Source organism: Macaca thibetana, chromosome 1 (genome assembly GCF_024542745.1).
Source record: "Macaca thibetana thibetana isolate TM-01 chromosome 1, ASM2454274v1, whole genome shotgun sequence".
NCBI classification, from domain to species: domain Eukaryota; kingdom Metazoa; phylum Chordata; class Mammalia; order Primates; family Cercopithecidae; genus Macaca; species Macaca thibetana.
In genome coordinates this window covers 34,295,995-34,309,113 of record NC_065578.1, presented here as the reverse complement: position 1 = coordinate 34,309,113, position 13,119 = coordinate 34,295,995, and the positions used below count along the sequence as shown (strand labels likewise).

At 42.7% G+C, this 13,119-nt stretch overlaps 1 protein-coding gene across 8 annotated transcripts in view; it reads right to left on the bottom strand.

Annotated features, from left to right (window-relative positions):
- ZMYM4 (zinc finger MYM-type containing 4) overlaps positions 1–13,119 on the bottom strand; it is a 159,175-nt gene that overhangs the window by 121,363 nt on the left and 24,693 nt on the right. For 3 of the 8 annotated variants that reach the window (XM_050797510.1, XM_050797519.1, XM_050797500.1), the window contains one exon: positions 7,643–7,704. The exons of 4 other annotated variants lie outside the window; for them this stretch is intronic. The gene's annotated coding sequence lies outside the window, so the exon portion shown is untranslated. Of the gene's footprint in view, positions 1–7,642; positions 9,530–13,119 lie in introns of those variants that run through there. One more of the 8 variants, XM_050797538.1, reaches the window with a different exon arrangement.

Here is a 13,119-nt window from a genome sequence, read left to right as displayed (position 1 = left end):
TTTTTTTTTTTTTTTTTTTTTTTTTTTTAGAGACAGTGTTATCCTATATTGCTCAGGCTGGTCTCAAACTCCAGGCCTCAAGCAATCCTCCCACCTCCAGCCTCCAGAGTAGCTGAGATAGCTGAGATTACAGGCATGAGTCACTACACCAGGCTCTCTTTTTTAAAAACAGCTCTTTAAAATGCAAAAGTCAGACTGGGTGCAGTAGCTTACACCTGTAATCCCAGCACTTTAGGAGGTGAAGGCTGGAGGATCACTTAAGCCCAGGAGTTTGAGACAAACTTAGCAACATAGAAAGACCCCATCTCTACAAAAAATAGTCAAATTAGGCCGGGCGTTGTGGCTCACACCTGTAATCCCAGCACTTTGGGAGGCCGAGGTGGGTGGATCACGAGGTCAGGAGATTGAGACCATCCTGGCTAACACGGTGAACCCCCGTTTCTACTAAAAATACAAAAAATTAGCCAGGCGTGGTGGCGGGCGCCTGTAGTCCCAGCTACTTGGGAGGCTGAGGCAGAAGAATGGCATGAACCCGGGAGGCGGAACTTGCAGTGAGCTGAGATTGCACCACTGCACTCCAGCCTAGGCAACAGAGCTAGACTCCACCTCAAAAAAAAAAAGAAAAGAAAAGTCAAATTAGCCAGTCTGCTGGCACAGGCCTGCAGTCACAGCTTCTCTAGAGGCTGAGGCAGGAGGATCTATTGAGCCCAGGGGTCAAGGCTGCAGTGAGCTGTGATGGTGTCACTGAACCCCAGCTTGAGTAACACAGCAAGGCCCTGTCTCAAAAAAAATAAAAAAAAAAAAAAAAAAAAAAAAGCAAGAGCCATTTTTAGCTTGTGGATAATACAAAAATAGGCTACCAACTAGAATTTGGCCTGTGAGCTACAGCTTGCTGACCCTTGTTCTAGAGACTGAGCTCAGACAGCAAAAACGAATGGAACAGGACTTCAACTTTTTGGATATTAAGAAGTAACAGAAACTGGATTTACCTTCCTGCCTTAAACAACTAAAAGGTCAGACAAAATATATGAAGTAAGTTTTTCAGGCATTTAACAGGCAGAATAGAACAGTAAGCTCTGAGAGAAGAGAAACAAATGAGGTGAGTCCTATCATTGCCCCAGTTTACAGTCTGGAGAGTTTCCAGGCCACAAAGCATACAGAGTAAACCTAAATGGAGCCTGGCAATCTCCCAAAGTTGAGGAAATAGGGTTCAGAGTTAGCAGACATCAAAGAGGTCAGAATTCACATAGGTCAGAATTCACATAGCAGAATACTAAGAAGGAGAGAGATACACTGAGAAGTCCAGAGATCTGCAGAGGACTCTCCTCTAGTCTTCAGCTAAGTACAAGTAAGAGAAGAAACCATGGAGGCCAGTGAAACAGTCACCTGAACAAAGCGGGCAGAACAATTCCTAGAGTTTATACAGGGCCTGAAATAGTTCACGTCCCATCAGCCAGAAGGAAAACACTTGTTTGTTTGTTTGTTTTTTGAAACAGCCTCTCACTCTGTCACCCAAGCTGGAGTGCAGCAGCATGATCTTGGCTCACTGCAGCCTCCACCTCCCAGGTTCAACTGATCCTCCTGCCTCAGTCTCCTGAGTAGCTGGGACTACAGGCGCCCACTACCACGCCCGGCTAATTTTGTACTTTGAGTAGAGACGAGGTTTCACCATGTTGGCCAGGCTGGTCTTGAACACCTGACCTTAAGTGATCTGCCCACCTCGGCCTCCTAAAGTGCTGGGATTACAGATGTGAGCCACCGCACTCAGCCCAGAAGGAAAAGACCTTCTAACACATGGGGTATCACATGGGGCATCAAATATTCAATAGGGTACTAAGTCAGCAGTAGGATAAAATTAGCTTTCGCCAAGAAGCTATTCTGGTGCCACCACCTAACAAAGATTAAAAGTAAGCCTCAAAAAGATCTGTTTATCTTAATTTTTTTTTTAAGGCAGGGATAAAGGGTACCAAAAATATCTGTTTCTAGTAACTTTACTGTATCCCAGAACAAAGTTTAAGAACAGTTAAGGGAATTTTTTAAGCCCTGCACCCAACTAGGTAGAGGTTACAATGTCTAGCATTCAATCAAAAGCTACCAAGCATGCAAAAAAGCAAGAATAGCAAATTTATAATGAAAAAGGTTAATCAACAGAAAAAACAGATCCAGAAATGATACAAATGATAAAACTAGTAGACTATCAAAAGAACTATAAATATATTCCAAATATTGAAGAAGGTAGAGGTGAAAGAATGAACATACTAAGGAGACACACAGATATATATAAAAAGGACCCAAACTGAACTTAGAGATGAAAAACCCAATGTCTAAGATGAAAATTACACAGAATGGAAATAAGAGAAAATTATACACTGCAGAAGATTGGTGAATTAGAACATACAACAAAAGAAACAGTCCAAAATAAAAAGAGAAAAAAGGCTAAAGAAAATTAGTGAGCTATGGAACAACATCAAGTGATATAATGTGCATATAACTGGAGTCAATAAATATGCTAGCGAGAAGACAAAAAGATTTTGAAAATATAATGGCCAAAACTTCCCAATTTTATGAAAGCTGTATATTCACAGAATCAGAATGCTCAATGAACCCTGTGCAAAAGTTTGAAATAAACCATACCAAGGCATAAAGGCATAATCAAATTCCTGATAAGAAGTGATAGAGAATTCTTAAATGCAGCTAAGGGGAAAATGGTATTACATCCAAAGCAACAAAAATAGTAACAGTAGACTCATAGAGCCAATGCTGAGGCAGGAAAATAGAATCTGGAGGCAGGGAACCTAAGGCCAATTCACACTGACTTACCAGAGCTAAATCAAAAGGAAAACCCCAAATTTCCACACCTAAGTAACAAAACAACTGGAGGCTACTCCCTTTGCAAACCCCACTCTTTTTCTATGTGGCAGATGGAAAATTGAAAGAATCTCTGTTGCCGGGCACAGTGGCTCACGCCAGTAATCCCAGCACTTTGGGAGACCGAGGTGGGCGGATCACGAGGTCAGGAGATGGAGACCATCCTGGCAAACACTGTGAAAACCCGTCTCTACTAAAAATATAAAAAAATTAGGTGGGTGTGGTGGCGGGCGCCTGTAGTCCCACCTACTTGGGAGGCTGAGGCAGGAGAATGGCATGAACATAGTGGGCAGAGCTTGCAGTGAGCCGAGATCATGTCACTGCACTCCAGCCTGGGCGACAGAGCACAGCAAGACTCCGTCTCAAAAAAAAAAAAAAAATCTCTGTTGATTGCTTTCTGCAACCAATCAGACGTTTGCATAAGAGTGTAACTATGTAACTTCACTTTAGTCTTTGGTTGGTTCCTTTCTGCAACCTATCAGGCAACTAATCAGACTGATTCCCGGCAAAGTCTTTGTTTGCATAGAAGTGTAACTTTGTTTTTTTTTTTTTTTTTTTTTGAGGCGGAGTCTCGCTCTGTAGCCCGGGCTGGAGTGCAGTGGCCGGATCTCAGCTCACTGCAAGCTCCGCCTCCCAGGTTTACGCCATTCTCCTGCCTCAGCCTCCCGAGTAGCTGGGACTACAGGCGCCCGCCACCTCCTCCGGCTAGTTTTTTGTATTTTTTTAGTAGAGATGGGGTTTCACGGTGTTCGCCAGGATGGTCTCGATCTCCTGACCTCGTGATCCACCCGTCTCGGCCTCCCAAAGTGCTGGGATAACAGGCTTGAGCCACCGCCCCGCCAGAAGTGTAACTTTGTAACTTCACTTTAGCCTCTGACTGGTTGCTTTCCACAACCAGAGGCTTGCATAAGGTGTAACATTTGTAACTTAACTTTAGCCTCTCATTGGTGGCCACTACCTCATTTACATAGTGTGTACGCCACGTAACCAATGGGAAACCTCTAAAGAGTATTTAAATCCGGGAAAATTGTGTAATGGCACCCTTGAGCCCCTATGCTCCAACTGGCTCCCACACTGTGAAGTGTACTCTCATTTTCAATAAATCTGTTTTTGCTTCATTCTTTTCCCACTTTATTTGTGCATTTTGTTCAATTCTTTGTTCAAGACGCCAAGAACCTGGACACCTTCCATTGGTAACAAAGCAATCCAGAAGGTATAGGAGCAACATCTTTAAAGTACTGAAAGTAAAGGAAAATGTCAACCTAGAATTCAAAATCCTGCAAAAATACCTTTCAAAACTACACCAGGCGTGGTGGTGCATCATACCTGTAATCCCAGCTACTCAAGAGGCTGGGGCGGGAGGATCACCTGAGCTCAAGAATTTGAGTTCAGCCTGGGCAACATAGCAAGACTCTGTTTTTTTTAAAAAACAAACAAACAAACAAAAAACTTTCAAAACTGAAGGCAAAATAAACAGTTGTTCAGAAACAAGAGAATTCATCACTACCAGACCAGTACTACAAAAGAGGTATTAAAGGAAAGTCCTTCAGCATATGAAAACAAGCGTCTACCCTAAGGAATGAAGAGTATGGTAATGTAACTATGTGGGTTCTCACCAGTCATAAATGGATTGCCTCTCAACTCCAAACCCACTCTTCTCTGCCCTGCTTTACGTAATGGGGATGGACTCTGTAAAACTTCCTCCTTTGACAGCTGGCACAACGTTAACCTTTGTCAGTAGATGGCACTGGAGGAATACTCCAGAAGGAAGGGGCTTCTCTTCCTGTTACACTGTTCTCTAGCTGGCTTGCTCCAGTGGAGGTGTTGTGCAGGACTCCAAATGGCCCTCCCAGGGACCAACTCCCCAACAAGTCTCAGTGACACAGGAACACATGCATGACTAGTTTCCTGACAAGTTTTGTCAGCACTCCAGAGAGCAGCTACCCTGCAAGTTTCAGAAGCACCCCTATGGGAGACAGAATTCCCAGAGAATTTTGCCAGTGTCCCAGCCGGCTTCTTAACCAGATTCAGCAAGCGGCTTCCTAGTGACTTTTTTTGAGACACGGTATCCTCTGTTGCCCAGGCTGGAGCGTTGTGCTACAAACACAATAAGTGCACTGCAGCCTTGTTCTCCTGCACTCAAGCAATCCTTCCACCTCAGCCTCCCAAGTAGCTGGGACCATAGGTGAGCACCAGTATGTCCAGCTAATTTTTTTATTTTTCGTAGAGATGAGGGACTCACCATCCTACTGACTTTTATTGGCACCCCAGAGGGGCATTTTGTAATTGCCAGCAAAAGCCTGCCGCACCTCAAATGTTTCCAGCATCCAGTGGACCACACCTTCTCCAACTAGATCCGAATCTCAGCCTTGAAGCTGGTGGGCTGGCCATCATTCAGATTTATTCCACCCTTGTTACTCTGCCTCAGACCTAGAGGTAGTGGCCACTTCCTCTACTGTTATTCTGCATCTTTAGCGTTCTCTTTATGCGTTAGAGTTAATTCCCCATTAACGGTAAATAATTCTTTATGTTAAACTTTCCATATTCAAATTACTGTGTGGTTTCTGTCCTCTGATACAGGATTGGTAGTGGCACTGGTCATAGGAGACAGGCATACAAAGATGGGATTCAGAATTGGTTTTCTTTTTTTTTTTTTTTTTTTTTTTGAGACGGAGTCTCACGCTGTTGCCCAGGCTGGAGTGCAGTGGCGCGATCTCGGCTCACTGCAAGCTCCGCCTCCCGGGTTCACGCCATTCTCCTGCCTCAGCCTCCTGAGTAGCTAGGACTACAGGCGCCCGCCACCGCGCCCGGCTAATTTTTTGTATTTTTAGTAGAGACGGGGTTTCACTGTGGTCTCGATCTCCTGACCTTGTGATCCGCCCGCCTCGGCCTCCCAAAGTGCTGGGATTACAGGCTTGAGCCACCGCGCCCGGCCTCAGAATTGGTTTTCGTTGTGTCCTTGGGCTTGAGTATAAGGCTCAAGCAGGAACTAGTTTGGTAATAATCCCACATATGCAGGGGCATCACAGTTAATCAGGCTATCGCCTGTGGTTGGTGATGATGAAATGCCAACTAAAGCAAGTACCTTGGGAACCCAAACGGCTATTGAACTTAACTAGTAAAGCAGTAATGATGACTACAAAGTCTGTTATATGAGATGAATTCTCTAAGTGCTCTTGTGCATTTCTGATGAAAATAACAAGTTCAAGTCCATTAAGTCAGCTCAAGTCACAGTCAGAGAAAAGAGAGACCTTTCATGACAACCTTAAATATACATATATTTTTTGTGACAAGCACCCAGGCTGGAGTGCAGTGGCGTGATCTCAGCTCACTGCAACCTCGGCTCACAGCAACCTCTGCCTCCCAGGCTCAAACCATCCTCCCATCTCACCCTCAGGTGTAAGCCACCATGCCTGGCTCATTTTTGTATTAATAATCTTAATTCTTATATAACCACAGGTTGATATTGCTGAAAATCAAATGCAAAATTTAATTGTGCAAACTGCTGAATGACAAAATTAGTTGAATTCAGTCTTGCCAAGTTTATTGTGCAAAAGTAAAAGCAGACAGAGTGAGACTCCATCTCAAAAAAAAAAAGAAAAGAAAAGAAAAAGTAAGAGCAGGCCAGGCATGATGGCTCACGCCTGTAATCCCAGAACTTTGGGAGGCCAGGGCAGGTGGATCACCTGTCAGGAGTTCAAGACCAGCCTGACCAACATGGCGAAACTCCATCTCTGCTAAAAATGCAAACGTTAGCAGGGTGTGGTGGCGCAGGCCTGTAATCCCAGCTACTCAGGAGGCTGAGGCAGGAGAATCGCCTAAACCTGGGAGGTGGAGACTGCAGTAAGCCAAGATGGCGTCACTGCACTCCAGCCTGGGCAATAAGAGTGAAACTCCCATCTCAAAAAAAAAAGAAAGAAAAAGAAAAAGTAAGAGCAATTATTGGGAAATAATGGGACCTTGAAATTTCAAATGGGAGTATCTGGTTGGATCAGAATGAAACTGACAATTTCAGACTTCCACCTGCCCTCTGTATCTAAAAAGAATAGTCTTCTTTTGCTGGAAAATTATGTGATATCCTTATGTGCAGTAGATGCCCTACAGGAGGACGTTCATTCTCCTCAAAACCAACCACAGCTAACCCAATTATCACTAGAGCCATAACTAGGGTCAAATCTCAGCACGTTGTAGGGGGACAGGTACACAAAATGGAAACAGCTTTACAGGAAACAGCTTTAAAGGCAAAAAATTCCAAGATTTTGCTAATATACAAAAGCAGAAATCTGGGGGACATGTGAAAACAGGGTCTTAGGATATTACACTAAGGTGGTTAGAATTTACTGATATGAGGTGCATGTACTACAGATTCTGAATTGAATATGTTAGCTTGTGTAGCTGGAGGTGTCTCTAGTGGCTTCCTTGGTTGTTGACTGAAACTTAGAGTCAACAATAGCCTACATTTAATAAGACTGAGACAGATTTCCCTGGCACTATCTGGAAGAGGGAATCCTGAAGTGGATTCATCCTCTGCAACCTGCACACCTACCACCCAACTACATTCCCTGAGAAGGCCCGGGGGTCATTCTGTCAATAAGGCGAACACTCATATCTTTGAAAAGTCCTGTGACTGTTCTCCTTTGTAGGTCAGGGATAACTGCAGAAAATGCCACCACTGAGATGGGCTCCTTGATTTCACCAAGGATAATGGGATACCAAAGTAGCAGAGGCCAAATGGCAGTATTTAACCCCAAAGATAAGGACAGCAGGGACATACCGGTAATCAGAATGTTTTGGCCAGCAGGGATCTTTGGCAGTGGCTAATTGATCACGATGTTCCTAGGAATGAAATAGATGGGCAGTTTAATCTATATAACAGAAAAATGTCTAAATCTGGTGGCCAAAACCCAACTTGAGTTATCACAATGCAAGTCAGGGGCATTTGCCCAGTTTCCAAACCTAGTCAATTCACAGGCCCAGCCAGAGACTCTTGACTGAGGACAGACTGGGTCCCCTTGAGGAAGGACTCTGCACCATTACAGCAAATATATACCATAAATCTTCCTCCAAGTCTTCTCAAAGGAATAAGCACCCGTTTAGCAGACCTGTGGTTCTCAACCAGGGCAATTTTGCTCCCCAAATCTAGAAAATCTGGCAATGTCTGGAGGCAGTTTTGGTTGTCAGAACTTGGGGGTGCTATTGAAATCTAGTGGATAGAAACTAGGGATGCTTAAATGTCCTACAATGTACAGAACAGCCCCTGCAACAAATTATCTGACCTTAAAAGGCCCTACATTATCTATATCCTGCTATTCCCCTGATCTCATCTCCTGTTATTCACCACCTTGCTCACTCATGTTCAGCTACTGCCTTTGTGCTGCCTCTTTGATGCTCACAAAACATATACAACACTCTCCTGCCTCATAATCTTTGCCCATGCTGTTCCTTCTACCTGGAATGTTCCTCCTATCAGATACCCATATGACTTCTCATTTCTTTCAGATCTTTGCTTAATTGCCACTGTTCAGAATTGCAATACCCCCTCCACCAAAGTACACTGTATCTCCATTGTCTGCTTTATCTTCCTCTACAGAAATGTTTTATTTAAAATGTTCTACATTAATTATTTGTTTAGCAGTTATTCCCACCCCATCCCTGGAATGTAAACTCCATAGAGCAGAGATTTTCTCCATTTTATTCATTACTGTATCCTCCGTACCTACAATGGTTCCTCATGCATAATAGGCACTCAAACACTTGTTGAATGAAAGCAAGAATGGTGACCGGAATAGAAATTAGGGATGTGGAGCACAGTGGAATCTAAAATGACTCCTGAAGTGGTTATCTATTGTTTTTATCTGTTCAATATCTTGTTCTGAAAAGTCAGTTCTCTGATATTTGAAAGTCATTTACTTTTTCAAAATGTGACCATTTTTTCAATGTAATCAAATCTCCTTCTTTTGAATTAATTTTTTTGTTTATGCTTGGAAAGGCATTCCTCATCCCAAGATATTCACCTACATTTTCTTTCAGTACTTTAATAGTTTCATTTTCTTATATTTATGTATTAAACCCAAATAGGATATGTATTGGCATTTGGAATAAGAAAAAGATCTAACTTTTTCCCCAAAATGGCCAGTAGACCATCCAAATATGAATGATCTATATACTCTACTGTTATATAGACATGAATCTGTTTATCTGTAACAATTTCAGCATTCCCATACCAGTATCATATTTAAGACCCTACCATAGAACAAGGTTCTATATTCCCCTACTGTCCTCTGCCTTCATAATTCTTCTAATTCGAAATTGTCTTGCCTTTCACATATTATTCTGCCCTATATATCATCAAATAGAATAATTTTTTAAACCCCCACTGGGATACTTAATGTAATAATATTAATTTTAATTAATTTTATGGAACACATATTTTTATAATACTGAGTTTTTCCATCCAGGAACATGATGTACCACTCTATTTTTTCCCAAGTCCCAGAGTTTTCACATATTCTATGAAAAGATCATATAAAGATCATATAAAGAAGCAAGGAAGTTATTAAGATATGCCACAGTCAATTTCAAGAGAAAAGACTGAACGAAAGAATAATTGGAACAAACATTTTTATTCTTTTTTTTTTTTGAGACAGAGTCTCACTCTGTCACCCAGGCTGGAGTGCAGTGGTACAATCTTGGCTCACTGCAACCTCTGCCTCCTGGGTTCAAGCAATTCTCCTGCCTCAGCCTCCCAAGTAGCTGGGACCGCAGGCGTGTGCCACCATGCCCGGCTAATTTTTTGTATTTTTAGTAGAGACGGGGTTTCACTGTATTAGCCAGGATGGTCTCAATCTCCTGACTGTGATCCGCCTGCCTCGGCCTTCCAAAGTGCTGGGATTACAGGTTTGAGCCACCGCACCTGGCCTGATTCTTAAATAATTCAAGTGTTTCACAGAATGGAAGGCTAAAAAAAGTATGTTTATTCCCACTTCCTAGCACTGACCTCCAGGGCTCCCATGACACTACCCTTGACTTCTACTCTTTCTCCTTTGCTTCGAGAAATTACCACCTTGGATATGCTATAGGTATTTCATGTGCGTTAGCCTATCGAAACTTACTGAAACAGAATTAGATACTATCTGTATTTCCATTTAATCCATTAAAAAAAAAAAACAGCCGAGTGCAGCAGCTCATGCCTGTCATCTTAGCACTTTGGGAGGCCGAGGCAGATGAATCACCTGAGGTCAGGAGTTCAACACCAGCCTGATCAACATGGCAAAACCCCTTATCTCTATTAAAAATACAAATATTAGCCAGCTGTGGTGGCACGTTGCCTGTAATCTCAGCTACTCAGGAGGCGGAGGCAGTAGAATCTCTTGAACCTGGGAGGCCGAGGTTGCAGTGAGCCAAGATCCTGCCACTGCACTCCAGCCTGGGTGACACAGCGAGACTCCATCTCAAAAACAAAAACAAAAACCACGTTAATGGCATGGTATGGTGGTTCACACCTGTAGTCCTAGCACTTTGGGAGGCTGAGGCAGGAGGATCATTTGAGCCCAGGACTTTGAGACCAGCCTAAGTAACACAGAAAGACTCTGTCTCTACAAAAAATAGAGAAAAAAAAATTAGCCAAGCATGGTGGCGTGCACCTGTAGTCCCAGCTACTCAGGAGGCTGAGGTGGGAGGGTTGCTTGAGCCTGGGGGTTAGAGGCTGTAGAAAGTCATGATCACGCCACCATACTCCAGCCTGGGTGACAGAGCAAGAACCTGTCTCAAAAACAACAACAACAACAAAAAAAAAAACAAAAACAGTTAATGGTATCACAGACATGATTCTATTATGGTAGCAGTACCTACTCTACAATACTTCACTTTCTCCCTCATGTTCTATTTCAGAAGGTCTAGAATAGACAAGGCCTGGGCATTTTCATATTGTAAAGGCGGGAAGGCGGGTGGGGAAGTGGGGGAACTCCCCTGGGAGTTCTAAAGCACATTGTTAATTAAAACAACTAAACTGCAGGGCACGGTGGCTCACGCCTATAATCTAAGCACTTTGGGAGGCTGAGGCGAGCGGATCACCTGAGGTCAGCCTAGCTAACATGATGAAACCTCGTCTCTACTAAAAATACAAAAAAATTAGCTGAGCATGGTGGCAGATGCATGTAATCCCAGCTATTCGGGAGGGTGAGGCAGGAGAACTGCTTGAATCCAGGAGGTGGAGGTTGCAGCCGCCTGAGACCATGCTGTTGCACTCCAGGCTGGGCAACAGAGCAAGACTCTGTCTCAAAAAAAACAACTAAACCGCTGCACTATGTGGTATATGCCCATAGCTCCAGTTACTCGGGAGGCTGAGGCAGGAGGATCACTCGAGCCCAGGAGTTCTGGGCTACAGTGTGCTAGCTATGCCAATTCGGTGTCTGCACAATGTAAGACTTCAATATGGTAACCTCCCAAGTGCAGGAGACCACCAAGTTACCTAAGGAGGAGTGAACTGGCTCAGGTCAGAAACGGAGCAGTTCAAAACTCCCATGCTGATCAGTAGTGGGGTCACGCCTGTGAATAGCTACTGCATTCCAGCCTGGGCAACATACCAAGACCCTGTGTCTAAAACTAAAACAAAAGCAAAAGACTAAACCAAGATAAGCTTTCTCTTAGGTCTTCTGATGCTATCTGTCTGCTGATTTCTACAAAATTAAATGTGTGTGTCTGAATGTCTGTGTGCATATTCACTCGCCTCAATCTCTATCTTGGGCTTCAGTTCCCAACTAACTTTAGAATTGCTTTTACTTGTAAGACTTAAATAAAAATACTATGGTATCAAAGCAAGAATGTGGTGCAAAAAGGGCCTGCTAAATAGTAACAATCACGGCCTGGCATGGTAGCTCACGCCTGTAATCCCAGCACTTTGGGAGGCCAAGGTGGGTTGGATCACCTGAGGTCAGGAGTTCAAGACCAGCCTGACCAACACATGGTGAAACCTTGTATCTACTAAAAACACAAAAACTAGACAGGCGCAGTGGCAGGTATAATCCCAGCTACTTGGGAGGCTGAGGCAGGAGAATCGCTTGAACTCAGGAGGCATTGGTTGCAGTGAGCTGAGGTCGCACCATTGCACTCCAGCCTGGCTGACAAGAGTGAAACTCTGTCTCAAAAAAAAAAAAAAAAAAAAAAAAAAAAAGTAACAATCACTACCACTACTATTATTGATAATAACTATAGCTATGTCTGGAGACAAAGGGGAAAAAAAAGAAAAAGCTGGTTCTTGAAGGAAGAACAGGTAGGAACACATCTGCAGACAGAAAAAATAAAATGCTAAAAGGCACAGAAGTTAGATATGACACAAAAAGCATAATCCATTAAAAAAATTGATAAAGTAGACTTCATCAAAATAAAAATTTTCTGCTCTTTGAAAAACACTTAAGAAAATGAAGCTGATGTGGGAGGGTCACTTTAGGCCAGAAATATGAGACCAGCCTAAGCAACAAAGCAAGACCCGGCACCCTATTTCTGCAAAAAAAGAAAGTGAAGACAAGCCATAAACTGGGAGAAAATTATTTTCAAAACATTAATAAAGGATGTGTATTCAAAATATATAAAGAACTCTCAAAACACAATATAAGAAGACATACAGTATTTATATGATCCAGTAATCCTACTCCTTTTTACCCAAGAAAAATGAAAACATGTTTACATAAAAACCTATAGACAAGAAATTCAGGCTGAATTTTTCTGTTAAAAAGAAAACATTACTGAAGACACTACTCAGTGAAGAATCACATCTGAAATTACCTTTAGAATCAGGACTAGAAAATGTTGTTTCTTGGCAGATGCAGTAATATTCTCTCCATTTAATAATAGAACATACTTAACTAATCATATTCTCTGATCAATCACATTAGAATTATCTGTATTTTCCTTTGTCACAACCCTTATTTCTTTTACTCATATATATCTTTTTGTAATCTGCCTCAAATTCATTGTGGAAAGAATTAAATTTGAAAAACTATATATGAGAAGAAATTAGGCCCAACATAATAAGCATCTTCCTTTCATTAAGTCTTTCTGGGAATGAAATATCTTGCTTTAAATTTTCTTTCTAACAGCAAATTGTTAAAGGTAGTGTGTTCTTGTTAAAAATACAGTATATTTTTGGCCAGGTGCGGTGGCTGCAATCCCAGCACTTCGGGAGGCAGAGGCAGAGGCAGGTGGATCGCTTGAGCTCAGGAGTTCGAGACCAGCCTGGGCAACAGGGAGAAA